Source organism: Macaca fascicularis, chromosome 8, assembly GCF_037993035.2.
Source record: "Macaca fascicularis isolate 582-1 chromosome 8, T2T-MFA8v1.1".
NCBI classification, from domain to species: Eukaryota; Metazoa; Chordata; class Mammalia; order Primates; family Cercopithecidae; genus Macaca; species Macaca fascicularis.
The window spans coordinates 98,407,895-98,432,378 of NC_088382.1; the positions used below are offsets into that span (position 1 = coordinate 98,407,895).

The following is a 24,484-nucleotide window of genomic DNA, read 5'->3' on the forward strand; positions in this document are numbered from 1 at the left end:
GCTCAGTGGTTTGCAGAATTATTTTGAAAGAATGCTGTTGGAATTGCAGTGTTTGGGAGTGTTTCAATTGCTGGCTGCAGACACAAAAATGTCATTTAGAAACTGCACTTGTTTCACTGTTTTGGTTACTGTTATTGAACAAATAGATAATTAACTTCAAAACTCTAAAAATATTTCGTAGCTATTTGAGGGAAAGAAGTTTTTAAGAAATGCTATTTGTCTAAAGTACAATAAGAATTTAAGAAAATAAACAGATTATTGCAAACTTTGCCTATTGAGGCAAACTGCCTGCAGTCTTCGAGACATATTTAAGTTGCTAAAACTCATATCCTAATTATACGAAAGTTCATAAAAGCTTTCAAAGTGTTTTAAGGCAGCTAGAATGTCCAGAAGCTGCATACTACAACATAGATCTTAATGAGGTTGCTAATTCCTCACTCTTTTTTAAGGAAATGCTCAGTACTTTTACTCACATTCTTTCTTTCTTTTGTATTCTTTTTAAAGTCTCATGTAACAGGACATTTTGTTTGTGTCGTTTTCTGCTAAAATCAGTATGAAATTATCACAAGAATAAACTAAAATGCATATTCATATGTAGGCTAATACTATCACGTTAAATACTAATTGTATATTCTTTCCCTATGGTTTATAGTCAACGCAATTTGAGCAAAGATATATAGGTGTCTATTTTGCTGAATAAACGACAAATGCAACAGAATGTTAAAAACCCCAAACCACTTACTTGGAAAATATTCAAATTAGAATATATTGCAGTCAAATGCAAGCATCAATTAGGATGTTGCAGCTTGTGTTATCATTAACATGTACACAAAGAAGGTAAAAATTACAATCTAGAGTCACATTAATTGCTAATATAGGCATCTTAAAACAATGGAAAAACAGAAGAGTGGAAAACTTTCCTGAAAATAAAGAGAAATGCTCTGAGAAGAGACCACTTGAAGGTGGTGCAAATGCTGTAGGATGCCCAAGGTCACACCTAGAATACAGCCGAGATCAAAACAGACCTCCTGTTCTGGGTCTAGTGTAATTTCCCTGACCCAATGGATGCTGGGCATTTTGTTTTATCCATATATTTTTGTTCATATTTACATGTAACTTCTTTTAGTCAAAATTCCATAGTAATTTGCCCTGTAAGGCTTCAGGAAAACTTGCGCTTTTGTAGATTCTCTGACTTTTCTTTACTGGAGTGAGAATGATACTCTTTCCAGATTTATATAACGCAAGTGGAAGCCAAAAAGTCCCACAGAAGTTACTTTTCATATTTGCCTTTTAACAAGTATATCTTATTATCTTCTGTCATATCAATTTTTTAAATGTCAACAAGAAACATTAAGGATTCATGAATATTTTCTTGATAAATAAATGTAAGTCTGAGTGAAGCTTGACTTTATAAGACAGAAAGCACATAGTCCAGTATCTTTGGGATATATGATAAATTTTATTTTGGCCTTTAACTATGTGCACAATTACCTGTTTTTTAAACTTAGTCTCCACAAAAGGCAGCTGAATTCAGTTTTACTCTCCTATATAAAGCAAAGTTTGTATTTTTGTTTTTATTGTACAATGTTTCTTTTTCTCTTACAAAACAACAGCTGCTTGGTGGTCACCTTGAGCCTTAAGGAGAGTTAATATGATTGTATGTGTGACGTATTTCACTAATATTTTACCACTCACCTCCACAAGTTGTACTTAAAGCAGAGAACAATTTTAAATCTTCTTTATGCTAATAAAAACAAAACACATTTCATAAATTAGTTATTAATTTTCCTTGGTATGCAATCATATTAACCATGCTATTGCAATAAACTTTGTTTTATTACATTGTTGTTAGTATGAAAGTACATTCATTTTAGATAATTAATCTTTTATGTATAGTCAAAATTTACAACTACATATTTTAGTGATAGATTTAAATCATATAGATAAACATCCTTTAAAATTCACTTCAGTCATTGATTGAATATGAAGATTTAAAACCAAACTCCAAGACTGAGAGGAGTTTGCCATAATTTTAGTCTGCCTTTTCCAATGAAAAACAGCAAATATAAGGGCCTATTTTTAAATATTTGAGGTTATAATATTATGCTACACCTTTATCAATGAACTAGGTAGACATTTCTGGAATCTGGTTTAAAAAGACTGAGTATTCATACAGGTTTCTCGTATGTATAGGCATAATAATTTTAAAAATTTAAAGATTCCAATTCTTAAGTGAGCTGTTGGTAAATTCAGTGTAGCTTTATTATATGAGATTTATTAAATAATTTATTTTCTAGATTTAATTTAATGTATTTAATTATATATTTATATTATAAATTTATTTATACTTATATTTATTATATTTATCCTTAAATTTTTAATACATAAAATATAGATTTATATAATACATTATTCATAAAAATAAATAAATTATTAAATGTATTTTCTATAGCAGTCAGATATTCTCTCATTGCCACCAAAATGAGTTAGAAGTGTAAATGGAGTAAATGAATGGACACAACAAAAAATGGGAATTTTGTTTTAAAAATATTACCATCACTCTTTAAAATGTCAAAATAACATATCTAGTTTAATCAAAATTTCTACCTTTTTGTTTGCCAATTTATAATCAACTGGCATTTATTGCCTAATACTAGGTCAAAGCATTATTCTAAAGCCAGCTACTTTGCCAATAATGTATTATTTCTTAATTAATTGCTTAATACATGAATTCATTTATCGAACTAATAGAGATAGAAAAATTATGCACTTATTGTTCATTTTCTTGAAATTATAATCATGAAGAGAAAGTTCATTTTCTTAAAGAAATCATGATCAAGAAGAGGAGAGAGATATGTTAGTAACTAGCTGTAAGATAGTGATGAATGTCAATCACATATGTATGTGACTCTTCTTGTCTAATATGGTTTGGCTGTGTCCCCACCCAAATCTCATCTTGAACTGTAGTTTCCATAATCCTCCTGTGTTGTGGGAGGGACCTGGTATGAGGTACCCCCATGTTGCTGTTCTCATGATAGTGAGTGAGTTCTCACAGGATCTGATAGTTTTATAAGGGACTTTTCCTTTCTTTTGCTCTGCAGTTCTCCTTGCTGCTGCCATGTGAAGAAAGACATGTTTCCTTCCCCTTCTGCCATAATTGTGAGTTTCCTGAGGCCTCCCTACCCCTGAGGAACTGTGAGTAAATAAAACCTCTTTCCTGGCTGGGCATGTTGGCTCATGCCTGTAATTCTAGCACTTTGAGAGTCCTAGGTGGGCAGATTGCCTGAGCTCAGGATTTCGAGACCAGTCTGGGCAACAAGATGAAACCCTGTCTCTGCTAAAAATACAAAAAGTTAGCCGGGTGTGGTGGCATGCACCTGTAGTCCCAGCTACTCAGGAGGCTGAGCCATGAAAATTGCTCAAACCCAGGAGGCATAGGTTTCAGTGAGCTGAGATTGTGCCACTGCACTACCACCTGGACAACAGAGCACGACTATCTCCAAAAAAAAAAATATCCTTTTTCCTTTATAAATTACCCAGTCTCGGGTATGTCTTTATTAACAGCATGAGAATGAACTAGTACACTGTTCTTCCACTTAATGTAGTTGGGGATGTAAAACTAACTTAAAGAAATTATCTGAGACCCCTTGAGAGTGTAACTAGGCTTTATTGAGAGAAAGATACACTGAGAGGTGACTTTTTAAATCCCCTTTGGTTAAAAGAGAAAAGTTTTAGACTCTGACAGACTTCAATTTGAATCCTGGCTGTGATATTTATTTGCTATATTATGTTTCTGTTTGTTTATACGTAAAATAAGCCTAATATAACATAAGACTATTTTTGTTAGAAATAAATAAGGTAACATGTAAATTGTAGCATTATAATCCATAAATATTGTTCCCTCCCCTCTTCAGTCTTCCTTTCCGACCATAAGTACAATTATATTCGAACAAAGAAGGCTGGGAGGTACAGACGAGGAATAATGAATTACCAATACCTTCATAAAAAAAGAACAATTTGGATTTTTCTTAAAATACAAGTAGACTTTTGATTGATAAAGGAGAGACTGACAACTCCAGTTCTGGGTGCAAGACATTAATAAAGACCTAAAAACAAAATGTACAATAAGAAGCAGGTATTTTTAGAATAAAAATCAGAATAAGCAGGTTGTCTTCAGGGACTGTGAAAAGAGTCACATAAATGAAACGAAACTGCATGTTGAGGAAGGATAGACAATTAGTTTGAAAGCTAGGAAAGAGCTTTGTGCCAGCTACTAAGGGAATCTGAGGTTGTAGTAGGCTCTTGAGTAGGGAATGACAAATTAAAGAGGAAATTATAAGGTAAAGTGAATTTGAAGAGGAACCTGCTAGAAGACTGATGGTTTTCTGTGATTAAAATGAGACAGCCTGATTTTGTGTGAAGACATTGGGAAAGGAAAATCAGGTGGAAATCTGAGAGAAATATCTGTGTGTGCCTCTGTGTGTGTGTGTGTGTGTGTGTGTGTGTGTGTAGGATACAGGAAATGAAGAAAAGGGGGAAGAATACAGAACAATACAACAGTATAGTAGGGTAGTATTGCTATCAGAAATAAATACCAGATCACAGGTGACATATTAAAGAATCAAATGAAGAGTTAGGACTTGACAGGCTGAGATTGAGTTTGTAGGTAAGTATGTTATATATAATTATCTGGGTTTATCTGTATATGCCCGTTTTGTTTGACACATACTAAGGAAATGTTTAAGGTTAATTCTGATGGGATGACTAAAGTAAAATGCCTTTCTGTCTTTCTGCATGGTTCAATGCCATGTATTTATAAGAAATTCAAATGTGGGCAATGAAACCAAGGAGAGGTTTTCTGTATGTTTCTGGGAATGAGTGAAGTGCTGACTGATAATGGCAACATTATAGAGCAATAAAAGAATCAAACCAGCCTCAGCATAGAGCTGGAAATGTGGACAATAGAGGGGAGAGACCTAAAGATCCCATGTCTTGACTTTGATATCTTCATTGAATTCATGTATTAACAAACCTCAATACAATACATCTTTGTAAACTAATAATTGCTCATTGTGTATTTTGTTGCTTTTTTTTTTTTTTTTTTTTTTTGGTTTGGTATGAAGGCCACAGTTGAACAAAAAGTTTAGCACAATTTTAAAAACTGTATTTTATTATTTCCCCTTTCTACTATGTCATCCACTTCTGTTTTCCTTGCCTCAGTAGTAGGTACTCCATTATATTCAATGAATATTCTTCCAATTGTTCTTCCAACTATTATTTTAGAAATATGTGTACTGCTGAGAAAAGGTTGGGTGTAATTTTTAAATGTTCTTGTTTAAAAATAATTTTCATTGTGTATATTTAAGGTATATAACATGATGTTTGGAGTACATATATACAGTAAAAAGATTACTACAGTGAAGCAAATTAACATAACTATCATCTCACATAGTTACTTGTTCCTTTTTGTTTCCGTGGCAAGAACAGCTAAGATCTGCTCATTTAGCATGAATCCCATATATACTACAATTTCATTACCTACAGTCCTCATGTTGTATATTAAATCTCTGGAATTGTTTGTCTTACATATCTGCTACTTTTTACCTCAGACCCAAATCCATTCCACCCTCCCCACCCTTGGTAACCATTATTTTGCTCTCTATATCTGTATTTTTAATTTTTTAAAAGACTACACATATCAGTGAAACAATGCAACATCTCTCCTTCTGTTTCTGGGTTATTTCACTTAGCATAATGTTCTCCAGCCCCATCCATGTCGTGGAAAATGGCAAGAGCTCAGTCTTTGTTAAGGCTGAATAGTATTCCACTGTATCCACACACCACTGTTTCTTATTTGTCTATTGATGGATACTTAAGTTGTTTCCATATTTTGGCTATTGTGAATAATGCTGTTATGAGCACTGGAGTGCAGATAACTTTATGAGATGGCAATTTCTTTTCCTTTGAATATATGCCCAGAAAAGAGATTGCTGGGGTAATATAGTAGTTCTATTTTAGATTTATTTAGAAACTTCCATACCATTTTACATAATAGCTATACAAATCTACATTTTCACCAACAGTATACAAGAGTTCCCTTTTCTTCATACCATGACCAATATTTGTTATTTTTTCGAATTTTGATAATAGCCATGTTACTCTGTGTCCTAATTTTCATAATGGTATTTTGTGGTGACTTTCAGTTTTAAATATGATATGTAGACAACTTTAGAAGTTATCACTTACGTCCTGACAGAAAGATAAAGCTGGACAAACTAAAAAAACCAACGACTCTTCTTGGATGTATAAGAAAACTGGGTTTTCAGGACAAACCACTTCCCCAAAATCTCTATAGATAGGGAATTAATAAAGTCGTAGCAAATATCTGCTTTCCTAGAGAAGAAGGTGCTATAGCTAAAAACTGGGAGGAATACTTGTATGGTAATTTTGATGAATTGCTGGAGATTAAGTTAGATTAGTGTGTGATATAGTTTGAATATTTGACCCCTCCAAATCTCATATTGAAATGCAATCACCAAAGTTGGAGGTGGGCCTGGTGGGAGATGACTGGATCATGGGGCCAGAGCCATCATGAATAATTAAGCTCTATCCCTTGGTAATGAGTTAGTTTTTGCTCAGTTAGTGTCATGTGAGATTTGGTTGTTTAAAAGTGTGTGGCATCACTGTCTTGCCCTTGTTGTCACCATGTGATGTGCCTGTTCCCATTTTTTCTTCCACCATGATTGTCAGCTTCCTAAGTCCCTCAATAGAAACCAAACAGATGTTATCATGATTGTACAGCTTGCAGAACTGTTAACCAATTAAACCTCTTTTTAAATATAAAATGCAGGTATTCTTTAGCGTAATGCAAAAATAGCCTAATACAGTGTAGAGACTAAGAAACCCCTAAGGGCTGCTCTTGGGAGAGGCAAAGTTTTATATTCTTAATCTCCAGGAATCTTACCAGATTCTCAAAGTGAAAATCCAGGAAATATTTCCTTTCCTTACATTCCACCATGGGAGAGCAAGAGTAATCCTCTTAAAATACAGAGAGAACATCCTTCATAGCAATAGCCTACTCTTCAGTGAAAAAGACTTTACCAGAGTCTTGCTTCAGAGCCAACCCAACCAATGCCACTTGAAGAAGAGAAAATCATTCTCACAGAGCTCCATGGAAATTGCAGATTCATGAGCGATATAAATGACTTTTGTTATTTTAAGCCACAAAACTTATGGTGGTTCATTACACAGAAATAGACAAACAGAACAATGGTAATTTCTAGACTGTGAGAAGCATAGCATACAAGAGGTATTTTGGAAGTCATTCTTAAGCCAAAACAAGAAAGATGACTAAGATTTAGCCAGAAGAGCTAGGGAAGTGTGTTTCAAGAAAAAAATGATTAGCAAGACAAACTCAGAAGCACACAGAGAAAAATGACACATCCCTTTTTTTTTTTTTTTTTTTTTTTTGAGATGGAGTCCCACTGTGTTGCCCAGGCTGGAGTTTAGTGGCCTGATCTTCCTCCCGGATTCAAGCAATTCACTTGCCTCAGCCTCCCAAGTAGCTGGGACTATAGGCGCTTGCCACCAAGCCCAGCTAATTTTTTTTTGTATTTTTAGTAGAGACAGAGTTTCAACATGTTGGCCAGACTGGTCTCGAACTCCTGACCTTAGGTGATCCACCCGTCTTGGCCTCCCAAAGTGCTGGGATTACAGGCCTGAGCCACTGCACCCAGGCATAAATCACATTTTGATTAGAGAATAGCTTATGATGAGAAAAGTGCTAAGAGGTAAGTCTAGAGAGAGACCAGAGTGTAACATACTCTTTTGTTTGACTAAATTAGAAATTGGAAATTTATCATAAAAGTATCAAAAATATGATAATGGCTTTAAGGCTTATATAATTTGAATAACTTAATAATAAGTCATGATATTTGGGACTCAAAGCTTATTTCTGTACTATTTTATGAGACTGGAGAAAATAATAATTAAGAAATGATAATTACAATATGTCCTTCATTGACATTCTGACAGCCAGGCCTAATGTACTTGATTATAAATTTTACATAGAGAATGTTCTGACCAGAAAGAGAGAGGAATCTGAAAGCTTTATTACCTTGGCTTTAGAACTGAGGGAAATAGATAACTTGAATGAGTTTTCTTCTTCTGCCCTTCTGCTGGTCCCACCCTGATACCCAAAAAGTTGATACCACAAAATAGAAACATGCAGATAGATACAGATTTAATGGTATGCTTCATAATATCTAAAACAGGAAGCCCACAATATTTTTGAAGAAACATTATGAGCAAATACTTTTAACATGTTAAGAGACAGTAGTGCAATAGCAGCTACAGTGAGGAGTATCAGGGAAACCAGCCACCAATATTCCAACGTAGGTTCTTTCTATTTTCCCTAAGTGTTGGCCAGTCTGAGAAATAAAGAGAAAGAGTACAAAGAGAGGAATTTTACAGCTGGGCCTCCAGGGGTGACATCACATATTGGTAGGTCCATGATGTCTGCCTGAGCCACAAAACCAGCAGGTTTTTACTAAGGACTTTAAAAAGGGAGGGGGTGTACGAACAGGGAGTAGGTCACAAAGATCACATGCTTTAAAGGCCAATAAAGATCACAAGGCAAAGGACAAAATTAGAATTACTGATGAGGGTCTATGTTTGGCTGTGCACATATTGTCTTGATAAACGTCTTAAACAACAGAAAACAGGGTTCGAGAGCAGAGAACCAGTCTGACCTCAAATTTACCAGGGTGGGATCTTTTCCCCACCCTAATAAGCCTGAGGGTACTGCAGGAGACCAGGGTGTATTTCAGTCCTTATCTCAATTGCGTAAGACAGATACTCCCAGAGTGGCCATTTAGAGACCTCCCCCCAGGAATACATTCCTTCCCCAAGGTATTAATTATTAATATTCCTTGCTAGGAAAAGAATTAAGGAATATCTCTCCTACTTGCATATCCATTTATAGACTCTCTGCAAGAAGAAAAATATGGTTGTATTCTGCCTGACCCCGTAGGCAGTCGGACCTTAGGTTGTCTTCCCTTGTTCCCTAAAATTGCTGTTATTCTGTTCGTTTTCAAGGTGCACTGATTTCATATTGTTCAAACACCTGTGTTTTACAATCAGATTTCATATTGTTCAAACACGCATGTTCTACAATCAATTTGTACAATAGTGGTCCTGAGGCAATGTATATTCTCAGCTTACAGCTTACGAAGATAACAGGATTAAGAGATTAAAGACAGCCATAAGAAATTATAAGAGTATTAATTTTGGGAACTGATAAATGTCCATGAAATCTTCACAATTTATGTTCCTCTGCCGTGGCTCCAGCTGGTCCCTCCTTTCAGGGTCCCTGACTTCCTGCAACAGGGGAGTTGTTATCTGAGTTTGGGGAAATAACTCTTGTATGCCTTCTGATTTCCTATGCCCTACACATGGCATAGTGAGAATTCAGACATTCAGGCATTATCCAATGAATTAAATCAAAATTCCTTAGAGGGCTCGATCACTGTTAAGAGAAATAATCTGAAACTTGGAAATAAGTAAAAAAGATGACTACATGACTTTCCAATGTTATGCTTAAGTATTGCCTAACATGTCTACCCAAATATTATTTAATACTCTAAAAGTACACCATTGTTATTACATTATTTACCCTTTATTGGGATTCAGACTTTGTAAAGTTACATGTTCATGGTTGACTTCTCTTCCGTAGAAAAGATAACTAAAAAGATTTTCATTGCCCAAAAGGATGATGAATAAGAATAAGTTTTCTCTTAGAAAACGTATTTCAGTATTTCTTTTGTTGAATGTTTATATATAAAACTCCATTTATTGAATTTTTCTTTCAACAAGTTTAGTACGTTGCTGTTTCTCTCGTTTGACATTTTAACACATGTTTACCATATATTTGGGTTGTATGTATGAGAATTATATTTTGAACTAATTGAAAATTACACTTTGATGGCTGAGATCACAATGATGAAGGCAAAATGAGTGAAGAGTTAATAGACCAATGATTAGAAATAGAGATTACAGTTCCTGGTAAAAGCTTATTGGCCTCCCCCCAAAAACAAACAAAAAACCTAATAGGAACTGTTTATATCTGTCACTAGTCCAAGAAGAAGACAACATTATTACTTTTACAGCAGAGACTAATGTGGTCATATAAATAATGAAGTATTTAAAGACCCATCTCTACCACATATACATATGCTATCTTGAAAATAATCATAGCAAAAATCTCAAAGATTTAACAATGATAGAACAATGAACATAGGACTGGGTCATCAGAAGAGACTGCTTAAATTACTGGATTGGACTGAGTTAACTAAAGTGGACCAAATTTAATTTTCTTGAGTTATCCAGCTGGGGATTGTGGTGCTTATGATAAATATTAGATTAGTCATAGAAAAATTAAAGTCACATTTTCTTTGTTTATTTGAACAGCGAATGGTTTGGAATATAACAGAAAAACCATATGGAGAAACAAAGATAAGTCTCAACTAAAGGGAATAAAAAATGAGTTGTAGTGTAACCATTAGTTAATTCAAATAAAAATTATTTATTGAGCACATATATCAGGCAGGACATTGTGCTTTTTGCTGCACAACAGAGATTAATGAGACCTCCAGCTTTCAACTAAGGAAATCTATTCTAGGAGATGTTCATGTAAACACAGAAATTAATATGCAGTGCCCTGATAGAATTATGTATTAAACTGAAAATGAGGAGTGATTAATTTTATCACATTACAGTAATAAGAAAAGCCTTCCTCAACAGGGTGAGGTATGAACTGATTTTTAGATAATGACTAGGCATATTTTAGAAAAGTAGGGCACAGGGTAAGGAGAAAATATAAGACCAAGGGTGTCACCAGTACTAGAATTTATTCCCCAATAACTATTTCTCCTACAGGTCTTGGTTAAGTGTGAAAGGGAACAAAGGGCTTTTTATTCACAGCATCTTAGACTTTTTATAAATTACTAGTGACTAGACTATGGGGGTTAGACAATTGCACTATTTAGATCCAAGTCAGAGAACAAGACTTTCACAGAGAGTTTATATAAATATTACCTTTAATAGATTCCTTCTAGTTCTGTCTCCTCCCTTAATCCTGAGAACTGTCTCCAATAAAGGAAAGAGGAAAAGTTCTTGATAAATAGCACTTCCAATTACTATTATATTCCATGATTTTTGTCATCACAGTGTTTAAAATCATACTTTGAATATTAATATTCAAAATATACTACATACATGTATTAGTGTTAATAGGTTGCTATAAAAAGTAGCATTTGACATTGTCAGAATCCATATCCTATACAACACCAACAGTGAATCCTAATATAAACTATAGATTTTGGATGATAGTGACATGTCAATGCAGATTCCTTGATTGTAACAAATATACCACTCTTATCTGTGATATTTAGTTATATTTAGTTTGGGATGCTGTATGTGTGTGGAGTCAGGAGTTATTTGGGAACTCTCTGTACTTTCCACTCAACTCCTGCTCTAAAATATAAAGTCTTGAATAAACACATAAGATCAAAAAGGAATAGAAGAAAAAAATGGTAGATATATGTAAAGCAATTAATTAATGCTACCAAGAAAACAAAATTGTAGAAAATTAAAATAATGAGCAATTAAATGCAGGTAATGAATCTATTTCACCTACCTCCACCCCTCAGATCCAGATAAGAAGAAAAGCACCAGTATGGGCTAGAAGATCATACTTCTTCCAAAGATCTCATGCAGCCTTTCCACACAGGTTATATACAGAGTGAAGATAATGCAAAGATAACAAAAAAGAGAACTCTCTTCTCTAATCAGTTTTCAGATTTTTAAGACTAAATACCTAAAGTTCCACCTCTAACTCTGTGACTCCATGACATTTTTTAGCTTAATGTGTATGCTTACTCTTCATAATTAGGGTGAAAGAAGTGTGAAGTTACTAGAATAATAGCATTTAGGAGACTGTTAGCTTCTAGAGTTGCTGCAAGACGCTCTTCACCATCCACCCAGAAAGCCTTATGCAGGCTCCTACTCTGGTGAGTCAGTTTGAATGATGCAAAGTTGGAGAATTTCCTTTGGCTTCTTTGACTCATTTCCAAAGACCTTTAGCATTCTATAATTTCAGTGGCAGGAAAAATGAAATACAAGTAAAAGGACATTTTCTCATTTTCTTTTCAAAGCCTAGAGCAACAAGCTAAATATACCAGTTAAATTATCTTTTTCTCTGCGCCCTATACTAGAATCTCTGGTCTTCCCAGAACAAAGTGCCCAACTAAGTAAAAGGCTATTCATCACAAACTCATTGTGCCCACTAATCACATCGAATTTTTAATACAAAGAAGCAATCTACCGAGGCAAGCCATATAAAAGTACCAGCCCTATGAATATAATAGCTTTCAACCTCTTTGCCTCTCATACAAGTGACTCCTTCCAGCCCTATAATCAGATACTTGCTTCAGCCTTGATTAATACCTTTGAGCTAATGAAGAATAAAGGAAATACTGCCCTGAGCCCTCATTAGGCCAACAGTTTGGAGTTGATATACTTAAATTCTATTGCTGATTCCTCAAGAAGCATCGTTGTCATTTAAGCATATAGTTATATCATTATAAACAAACTAAATGTATTTAATCTATTTAATTGGAAATTGTAAATGTTTATTAAGCCATAAATTTGTCTGAAGTTTACTGTGGCTCTTAAGAAATAGCACATATATAAAACATATGCCTTATTATTTGCAATTTCATTAAATAGCTCTTAAAATGTATTACGAGTCTGGGTAATTTTGCATAATCTTAATTTGCAGCATTATTCCTTCATATTTTTTCCAGTTATTTTTCTGCATAAGTCAATAGGCCAAAATATTTTTCAAAATAAATTCTAGAAATGAGAATTTTAAAATCATAAAGATTGTGGCATTTTTTTCATTTTGATTGTAATTATCTGTTACTGTAGTAGAACCAAAGAAGTAGCATTGTGTATAGATTTCTTTAACTTTTAATGAGCTTATGTCTCATCAACATATTATTAACCTAGTAAACATAAAATATCATGTCATATATTAGTATTTTTGATGACAACAAAATCTAAATTATGAAGCATATCTAGATGTAGTGGCAGATGAGCTTTCTGAGCATATATTCATTATTGAAGTTCAAGAATATTTCTCACAAAATAGTTTTTTGGAAAATAATGTAATGCTGTATTGTGTTTGATGCCTCAAGCAAAGAAACATATTCCTTCAGAAAAACTAGATTTGATCTGGGTTTCAGCAATCCTTAGAATGCATTGATTTGTATGATGTTTATGCTTCAAAATCAGCCCATGAACTTTATTCCTCTGTAGTTGACATCACTACTGGCACACTCTTCCTCTGTGCTTCTGTTCTCTTTGCACATAGAAATGAAAGGGGTTGGAAAAAATGCTAGGGAGCAAATTGTTTTTAGGAGAATATGTAATTTTTTTAGCACTCTCTTTGCTAAGTTCAAAATAATAAATAATACATCTTAGTTTTTCATCTTCTCAGGGAAATGTGTGGCTTTCAACATTTTTTCTCAAAGAAATCTAATTCACGGCTTAGAAGAAGAAAATCTCCCCTTCAAATATTTTCATATTTTATTATTTTTATCTTAGAAAATAGGACTAATCATTTTTTTTTAACAAAAGTTTAGTGCTCATCCAATTTCATGGGGTTATTGGTTCATATCACAGATGTAAAAATGCAAGTGTTGGTTATTCCATCTTTTCTAAAAATACAAACCACTGTAGGTCAGAGTAATGACATTTGGCTTATCTCTTCAACACAAATATAACTTGGGGACCACTGATGCATTTAAGGATGGAGGTACCAATTCCTTATGTAAAACCCTAAAGTTATTACTGACTTCTTTCTATTGTATTTCCTCTAAATAAAGTATTACCAACATTCACCAGAGTGCTATTTTTTAAATTAAAAAGTACAGGTATTACTTCTTATGCTCCACACCTTTAAAGATTAATTCATTTATCAAAAATCACGGTACTTATGACTTATAATAAAGCCGTTCCAAATCATGTTTTATTTACTGCAACTTATTTTACTAATGATTTCTATGTAATAGACTGGACAAAAACATTAATAAATGTATGACATGTTTACTAAGTTAATAACTGTAATTGATGAGAATTTAGTATGCATACCATGTCTACACTAATAAATAAAACAATGTAATGATTAATTATATATATTTCTATTAGACACTTTCTGTCCTTCAATTAAATGTTTTACCCTGCACATTGTTGCAGATATTTTGGTTTCTTTCTTTTTTTTTTTTTTTTTTTGAGATGGAGTCTCGCTCTGTCGCCCAGGATGGAGTGCAGTGGCACCATCTCCACTCACTGCAAGCTCTGCCTCCCAGGTTCAAGCCATTCTCCTGCCTCAGTCTCCCGTATAGCTGGGACTACAGGCGCCTACCACCGCGCCCGGCTAATTTTTGTATTTTTTTGGTAGAGACGGGGTTTCACCATGTTAGCCAGGATGGTCTCGATCTCCTGACCTCGTGATCTGCCCGTCTCGGCCTCCCAAAGTGCTGGGATTACAGGCGTGAGCCACCGTGCCTGGCCTATTTTGGTTTCTTACAACTCTTAATTCCTCCTCTCCCTTACGATGCTTTACTGTGGGTGGAGTATACCTATCTCACTCACTGATTCGGGCTTGGCCATGTGACTGCTTTGGCTAATTGAATATGAGAAGAGGTGACATTATGCCATGTACCAGCAGAGGCATTAAAAAATACATTTGTTTTATTTTTCTTCATCTCCCCTTCTGCTTTCTACCTTGAGGACACATGTTCTGGATAGTGACTACTCATTAAGCTGAGGTTCTAGAGTGAGAAGACAAATGAATCCTAGCTGAACCCATTTGAATTAATCTGAGCAAACAGTATTTTTTTTTAGGTTAAGTTTCTGATATTTTGACTACTTGGTGTTCTAACAAAAGTTAAATAACATAGAAATGTGTACTAGAAATTAGATGATAATAAAAAATATCTAAAAATATATGTCTCTAGATTTGAACTTGAGAAAGAGTAGATGTGGGACTTGGCCCCACTCCCACTAATGTATTTTTTCATGCATACCCACTAACCATCAGACCTTGCATGATCATCCCCTTCCTCGCTGAGATACTGCAAATTATTAGAAAGATAGGGTAAACAACATTCCATCACAAAGCTTACCCAGGACAGCCAACCCTACCACCCACATGCACACAAGACAAGGAAGGTGACTGACCATAGCCTTCCCCTCGGGGCAAGATCCTGATCCTTGCTCAGGGTGGATCTTATTTGTTATTTTCTGATCATGCAATGTATGTGCTAGTATGATTTCTTACTGTGCCTGTGCACCCAGTACTTCACTCTGCGCCTGTAGTGATGCTTGCTTACCTCATAGGTTATTCATGTTACACTCCTGAAAACACCACAAGGACCTACCCTCCAGGAGCCAGCCAAAGAACCCTTCTTCCTGCACTGTATCCCTTATGCCCAACAATTCTGGGCATAAGTTTTAATAAACCTTATGTGGGAAAAGTTTGTCTGGCCTCGTGTTAATTGCTATTATATGGAGAACCAAGAATCTCATACCAGTAAGAGTTGCGAAGTCACCCTCAATATTTCTCAAGTCTTCAAAGGGATTGAGACATTATAATCATTACCCAGGACTCCACACTTGTCCAATTTGTCGATGACCCCTACTTTGCAACCAAACTGAATAGAATGCTTGTATAGACTCCCTAATCCTTCTGAAGGTACTGACTGAGAAAGGCTACAAAGCCTCCAAATCTAAACTTCAATGGGTACAAACAACTGACTTATTTAGGCCATAAAGCATCTTGGAGCACTAAAAAACTCACACTAAAATGCCTTGAATGAATTTTGTCAATCTTAAGAATAAAGGGAAAAAAAATACGAAAATTTTTAGAGGTAGCTGGTTATTGGCATCAGTGGATTCTTAGTTTTGCCATCCTAGCCAAGCCTTTATATGTTCTCCTCTCGGGTATAACCTCAGAACCCCTTTTATGGCCCTCTGAGACACTGGCCTCCTTTGAAGTATTAAAATAAGCGTTATCTTCACCCCCAGCCCTCAGTTTATCCAGTTTTGACAAACATTTTCAATGATATTGCCATGAAATTAATGAGATTGTTGCTAGTATTCCAGAATAGCTGTTTGTCTCTCAATTACATTTTATGTCATGTTTCTCATTTTGATCAACCTGTGACATGCCTGTGTGCAGAAGCCACAGCTACCACCCTAATGGACAAAGACTTTATTCTTACATTAGGCCTCCCTACTCACCTCTGTTACCCTTGATGTGTCAGCACTCTTACAAGCTCATAAAACACAGCACCTCTTTATACAATGGCAGACCAATGATGAACAGGACCTATTAACAATTCTGTCTCTATTGTATCATTGTAACACCCTGAACCGTGCTGTTCTATTACTCCTCCCTGATGATGGAAAGCCCATTCTATTCTACGTGATTGCTTTATAGCTATATAAATGGTTTTAAAACTATGATTTTTTAGACACCTCCTCGACAGTCCAGATTTCTGTTTTGTCATGGCTGTCCTAAGCAGAATTCTCACTGACACATAATAACTGACTGTGCCATAGTTTCCTTACATGAAACACTTGAGACAAACTCTGCTTTCTATGTAATCAGCCTGAACCTGAGTTCAGTCTAGATCTTACACGAGTCTTGGCAAAGAGAAAACAGATACTATTTACACTTGAGGTGTGCTTTGGACTCCACCATACTGTTGGCTCTATTGAAAAGTTCCATTTCTGACCTCTGCCGGTACTGCTATTGCCAGTGGCCATAAAATTGTTACCCTATTACTGCCTATTCATCTTCTAACTGAGGTTGCTTTTGTTTATTGTTGGCACATGCCAAGGAGACTGACACTGTTTCTCTGGCAGACAATACGTCTGAAAAAGCTGCCAAATATGGACCCCCCAACTCTGGCAATAACCCTTTTTTCACCCAGCTTACAACCCTGCCTTTAACATTGACTGATATCAATAATATTTGGCAGATGCCATACAATGAAAAAAAAAAAACCTGCAAGAAGATACCAGACAATTGTTAGAAGGATTATACATTGGACCAAATGGATTTCCTCTAGTCCCTTATCTTTTAATGTTTTATGCTTCTATTTATTGCCCATCAAATGGAACATTTGTGTAAACAAGGGCAAATCGAAGAGGTAAATGACAGCTGGTTTTGCCCTAGAATCCACAACATTTCTGATCAAATTATTTACCAATGTATTATTTGTAAATCTTACCAGATTTCTGGGTATAAGTAGCATTCCCCATGAAATCCTCTGAGACCCACATTCCCCTTTGCAACACTCCTGGCGGACTTTATAGATTTCCCTCAGGCTTCAGGTTATTATCACTATAGGTTGACTATACCTAATCTGAAAATCCAAAATCTGAAATGATACAAATCCAAAACGTTTTGAGTGTTGGCATAATGCTCAATGGAAATTCCCATGAAAGCATTTTTTATTTAAGGTCTTTGGATTAAGGATGCTCATCCAGCAAATATGATGCAGCTATTCCAGTGTCCAAAATGATCCCAGATCTGAAACACTTCTGGTCCTACCCAAGAATTTCAGATAAGGAATACTCAACTCAACTCATAATTGGTGATTACCTGCATAGTTAGTAGATGGACTGAGTACTATCCACTTAGACATGCCAATGCCACAACAGTAGTAAGAAAACAAATAATTAAGATTATTTTTCATTTTGGCATTACTTTATGTATTAAATCAGACCAAGGAACTCACTTACCAGCAGAAGTAAATTACATGCTCACAAAAACTCTAGGATAGACATTAAAATTCTATACTCTTTACCATCCTTGGTCCTCAGAGAGGTGGAATGTGATAATTTAGACAGTAAAAGAACTATAAAATACGTCAATACAATAGACCTAAGTGGCCAGAAGCATCACCCCGACCCCGATAAAATCTGGAAAACCCCAAACAAGAGAGATGGATTAATTGCTTTTTGAATAATTTTTGATAGCTTTATGCCTATTAGCATCTCCAAACTTTTTGTTCCTGAAGTGAGTGAGCATTATGGAGACCTGGGTGCAAGGTTCAGTATTATGACTAGATATCTGAAAGAACTATCTGTTATACTCAGAGCATACCATTAACAGGCAAAAATGTCATGACCATTGTCTATCAAGAAGCCTTGCTATCGCTTTTGACCAAACTATCAAGTATACATCAAACTTTGGAAAAGAAAGCATGCATTGTCATCTTTCTGGGAAGTACCTTATGAAGCACTGCTGTACACCTACGTGGCCATCAAAATAAAAAGAAATCTTTCCTGAATTCATGCAGGTCATGCCAAGCTACACCCAGATCATCATTTCCAGAAAAATTGAAAAGCTATTCTTAGAGCTGACTTCAAACCAAGGATTTTCAGGGACAATTCACAGGATCCCAAAGCAGATGACAACAAAAAGTAGACTATTTTTTCCAATATCTTGGATCAAGAATTACCTTTCCACCTATTTTCCCTTGATATCTTTTTCTTCTCTGACCAAAGGAAAAAAAAAGTTAATAAAAACCTCAAAAACCTCTTTGAGCTTTAAACAGAAACCTTCCCCTTTATTTATTGATGGACTGCCTGGAGATTGCTACTCTTTTCTTCTTCTGTTTCTTCACAATGAGATGTTTTCCAAACTATGTCTTACTTCAACTAACTCTTATGGCTTTTTTTTTTTTTTGACAATTCTAGCATAAATCCAACATCTACTTGCGCCAGTCTTCTGAACACTGGCAAATTTAACTAATCACTCTGAATTTTGGTTATGTCAACATATAGGTATACAGACAAAGGTAACTAGTTTTTGTTTCTGCCAATGCAAATACCTGGTGGACACAGACTGGACTATAGATGTGCAAAAGGGTATGGTATCTACAAATAGGAAGACAAAAATCACTTCAACTCTCTTTCTGGTAAACTGATTGGGCACTTGGAAAATTCCATGGAAGCTCAAGTTCTATTCTTTGTTCAGGTGACGTTATTGAATGGACAAATTTCCCTTTTCGTTGGAAAAAGAAATGGTACTGGACCCTTTCTAGGTAAGATACCATGACAACACTGAAATCAAACCAAGGTGTAATTTTAAACCCTGCACAAATGTCATAGATGGTTCTATTACTAACTTTTAAGGGACAAGCATTTGTCTGGTCACTGGGTGTCACTCTTGGTTTATGGGCCATGCTAGCAGGCTCTGGAATACCTTAGCTGTTTCTCTGATCAGGCTGCTTATTCTAAAAAAATCGTATGTGGGTAAACCAAAGTTTTTTTATTAACTTGGTTAGGTGATAAAAGTGATTTTCATAACTGCCGAGATCAGGCTGTAGGTTTCCTCTAGCAAATAATTCACAACTTGCTTTGCTCTTACATCCTGATAGAGACACATGTAAATAGAGAAGCACAGATCCAGCATAACCGATGACAGAGGTTGTAAAAGACATCAGATCCCAACTTGGTAAGTCACAGTTTCCCATCTGACCTTGTTCATGAACAACACTAGTTTCTGTATTTCAAGGGGCAACAAAGTATATATTAATAAAGTGTTTCTACTTAAATGCTGAGGGCAATGTGAATTTGGATACCTGACACTCTCCTTCACGGGGAATTCTACATTAAATGCAAGCCAAATTACAAATCTGAGCTCCTGTGTTCATGAGATAACACCACATGGATGTATGCAATGAGACATCATAGAAAACCCAATGTGTCTTACAGCTCCAACCTCTATTTAGTGATGAAGACCTTTTTTCCAAGTTTTGAAACATATGATTTAGAAAGAATGATGGTAGATATTTCCAAACTAATACAATCAATATGCAATAACACATAAAGTCTCTAGGAGTACTCCAATTGGAAGTTAAAGTTTAGGTTCTGATGTGCTCCAAAATTGTCCCATTCTGGATACACTGAAGTATTCAGAATGGGACAATTTCGGATCACAACAAAAGGTGGAACTTGAGCAATTATGGGAAAACAATGCTGCTTTTATGTAAATCAGACAGGAAAAAATGTGTCAAATTCACACCTCTGACAAAGAAAGGTTAATATTCTCCATCAAATAAATGAGGCATAGTCTTTAACTAGGCTGACCTATTCCCAAGATGAGGAGACAGGTTCAGTGGGGTATGGGGCAATGTGCTTAGATTTGTTATTTTCTGCTTATTCATCCTTGTTCTAATCTATGTTCTTCTTTCCCTTTGCAGATCTCTTGCCTCACAGCTTCTAACCCAAATCTTCTTTCTACAGCAACCAACACAGCTTCTCATTTGTAAAACTTCTCAAGACGTTTCAAAATGGAAGAAATGCCGAAACCCACAAAGAACCCTCAAGTTGGTGTGGTTATTTTTAGTTGAAGACATTTGAGATTCAACAGATGCAGAAAAGAACCTTCTCAGAGCTTCCTTCATCTGATTAATGCATCTATTTGATTCTTCTCTCTTTTCTTCTTTATTAGTCTTGCTAGGGGTCTATCAATTTTGTTGATCTTTTCAAAAAACCAACTCCTGGATTCATTGATTTTTTGGAGGGTTTTTTGTGTCTCTATCTCCTTCATTGTGCTCTAATCTTAGTTATTTCTTGCCTTCTGCTAGCTTTTGAATGTGTTTGCTTTTGCTTCTCTAGTTCTTTTAATTGTGATGTTAGGGTGTTGATTTTAGATCTTTCCTGCTTTCTTTTGTGGGCATTTAGTGCTATAAATTTCCCTCTACACATTGCTTTGTGTCCCAGAGATTCTGGTATGTTGTGTTTTTGTTCTCATTGGTTTCAAAGAACATCTTTATTTCTGCCTTCATTTCGTTATGTACCCAGTAGTCATTCAGGAGCAGGTTGTTCAGTTTCCATGTAGTTGAGCGGTTTTGATTGAGTTTCTTAGTCCTGAGTTCTAGGTTGATTGCACGGCGATCTGAGAGACAGTTTGTTATAATTTCTGTTCTTTTACATTTGCTGAGGAGTGCTTTACTTCCAATTATGTGGTCAATTTTGGAATAAGTGCGATGTGGTGCTGAGAAGAATGTATATTCTGTTGATTTGGGGTGGAGAGTTCTGTAGATGTCTATTAGGTCCTCTTGGTGCAGAGATGAGTTCAATTCCTGGATATCCTTGTTAACTTTCTATCTCATTGATCTGTCTAATGTTGACAGTAGGGTGTTGAAGTCTCCCATTATTATTATATGGGAGTCTAAGTCTCTTTGTAAGTCTCTAAAGACTTGCTTTATGAATCTGGGTGCTCCTGTATTGGGTGCATATAAAAAGCAGGGGTTGCAATCCTAGTCTCTGATAAAACAGACTTTAAACTATCAAAGATCAAAAGAGACAAAGAAGGCCATTACATAATGGTAAAGGGATCAATTCAACAGGAAGAGCTAACTATCCTTCATCTGATTAAAACCAGCCACTTCTGGGAAATAAGACTGGTATAAATCCTCCCTTGAGAGTGGCTTTGCTCCCAGAAACAAGACCAAGGGTAAATCTACCATACATCCCCTCTCCAGGGGAGTTTGATGGCCATAAAGAAGATGAAAAGAGTGATCACGCCTGCATAAACAAATGTTATCACAAGCTTTCTTATCTCTTGTTTGTTCTCCCAAAAACCTATTTGTCTTTCCTAAAGAAATCCATTTGTTTTCCTTATAGAAGTCTTTTCTCCCGGCTTGCTTCTCCTACTAAGTTAGATATATAAACTTCTAACTTTAACCTTTTAGGAAACTACTTCTTTTGTAAACTATTGCATACAAATAAACTGTTTTTTTTTCTCTTGTTAATCTGTATTTTCACAGCATACTTTCCACCCAGATCCTGAATTTGAGAGGGTAGAGGAAAAGTTTTCTTCTCCAACACCTTCGTTCTCTGTCAATGGCTTAGCTGGATTGCCAGTCTTTCTATCAAAAGCAGCAATTTATTCTTCCAAAGTTGTTTCTAAATAATATTCCATAGAATTTTCTTTTTAAATAACCAGGTAATACCTACCATGACATCAAGAGAGAACCATGGTCATTAATTTTAGTGCCTCGGGAGCATACTTTTAAGTATACATTGTTTTTCAACCAACATTGGAAAGGGAAAGTTCCAAACCATACTAATTGGACCTACATTTAACATGGTAAATTCCTCCTCAAATAGTTGCTAATGGTTTGCTGGGACAATACTTCCCGTCTGTAATAACTCTTGAAATTAAATTACTAATATATTTGGATTTCTGGATCGTCTTTTACTTAATATCCAAAGGGGAAATTGTGAGGTTTTTTTAAATGCCTGGGTAAAATTCTGAAATAATAGATTATTTCAATTTCAATAGCTGCTGACATTCACACTAGCTTTTCTTCAGTTGACAAAGTAAACAATAAAACTTCAGCAAAACTGGAAAATGTAAGAACTGCCAATGTATAGGCCCCCAAAGGATCCAGCAGATTATAGAGTCCAAATTCCTTATTTTGTAAATGAGGAAACTGAGGACAAACGCCCCAATGTGGTTGCTTGAAGGTTATAAAATGGCAGGGATATATATAGTTGCTCCTTAAAACGTAGAGTTTTGAAAGATTAGAGGATTTGAATATGTTTACATGTCAAGTGATTTTCTAAAGCTTTGGCTACTGAATTGGCTCTGAGTCAGCATGGCCCTTTGCCATATCAAATAAGAAAACTCGCAAACAGATGACTCACTTACATAATGCATTTCTTTTGGAGCTAGGTCCTTGGCAACTGGAAAGGGTGAATAGTGATTTTAAACATTGACTCTTCAGTGAAGAAGGTCACTGTGGTCATGAATGAGGAAAGTTATAAGATAATGTTGATGGCTTTTCTGACTTAGCATGCCTACAAGAAATCAGAATTCTGGGTGATGACACAGTCTGTCTATCTTAAGTAATCTTTACTGGGCATCAGGCCATGTATCTTGAAAACATAGGTTAAAGCTCTTTGAACACTGATTATAACTAAGAGCAGCCGACTTTTTCACTGCACCATAAACCTCTTATGACTCTGACTCATCAGATGATTTGGAAAAGGTGTACTCACTGACAAAGAAAAAGAAGAAATATAGGTGAGTTAAGTCACTTTAGTCCCAGAGGAGAAAAACTGAGCATTAATAACATTTTAGAATTTATTTTTTGCCTGGGGTCAAATGACCAATTTCAGACAGCATTTCAAATTCTCTTTTTCAGCATGGCAGAGAAAAGCACATCAGAACCTCAACAGAGCCTGAATACTTTCAACCCAGTTGAATAGTTCATGCAATTAATTATGACTCTTAATAGAAATATATTCACTTTTACCTTGAGAGTATGAGAGGGCATCCTAGAATATGGGTCACAGTCCTATAACCAACACCTATGTGATAAATGAATTTACTACGTTAGACATTTAGTCCCTAACTTGGCATTCTACCTCCTTCATCAGCCAAATTATATTTCTTCATCAGTACTCTTTCTCAAACCATTACTCAATGACAATTCAAGCCACGTAAACTTGAACTTTTGTGATCTGCATGTCTATGCTTTAAGTTTCACTCTTTACCATTCACTTTAATAAATATTGATATAGCATGCTCAATCCAAAGTGTACATCTTTTGAAACCTTGACTAAATGGGTAACAATTATGACAATATTTATAACAAACAATTATAAGAGCATATTACTAACAATTGTATTCCAGAAAATTGGATTATAAAGAATAACTAAAAAATTCCTGAAAACACATAAATTCCTGAAAACACATAAATTAGTGAAACTGGCTCAAAAAGAGATAGAACATCTTAACAGACCTATACTAACTAAAGAGATTGAATCAGTCATCAGAAACCTTCCAACAAAGAAAAGCCCTGGACCAGATGTGTTCACAGGTGAATTCTAACAAAGAGTTAAAGAAGAATTAATATGCATCTTTCTTAAACTTTTGCAATAAATAGAAGAGGAGGAAACACTTTTTAATTCATTTTATGAGGCCATGATTACTTGGATACCAAAGCCAGATAATAAAATAACAAGAAAATAAAATTACAGATGAATATCTCTTACGAATATACATGCAAATATCTATCCTCAATAAAGTATTAGCAAATCTAATACAACAATATATTCAAAGTATTATTCAGCTTGATCGAGTGGGATTAACATAGAAAACCAAGGGTGCTTCAATATAAGAAAATCAATCCATGGAATACATCACATAAATAGAATATAGGTAAAAAACAAACACATAAACATTTCAATTGATGCAGAAGTGATATTTAACAAAATTGAGGAGAGTTTTATGATAAAAACTCTCAGAAAACTTAGAATAGAATAATTCATCAATATGATAAAGGGCTCTTATGAAAAACCCACAGCAAATATTATATTCAAAAAGATA

At 35.2% G+C, this 24,484-nt stretch overlaps 1 long non-coding RNA gene across 4 annotated transcripts in view; it reads left to right on the forward strand.

The window, feature by feature from the left end:
- The window catches only part of LOC102139191 (uncharacterized), a 558,779-nt gene that overhangs the window by 384,491 nt on the left and 149,804 nt on the right, over positions 1-24,484 (forward strand). For 2 of the 4 annotated variants that reach the window (XR_012416487.1, XR_012416488.1), the window contains 3 exons: positions 3,102-3,195; positions 19,518-19,594; positions 20,343-23,171. This is a non-coding gene — a long non-coding RNA (uncharacterized lncRNA). Of the gene's footprint in view, positions 1-3,101; positions 3,229-19,517; positions 19,595-20,342; positions 23,172-24,484 lie in introns of those variants that run through there. The other 2 variants (XR_280030.5, XR_010577391.2) reach the window with 2 other exon arrangements.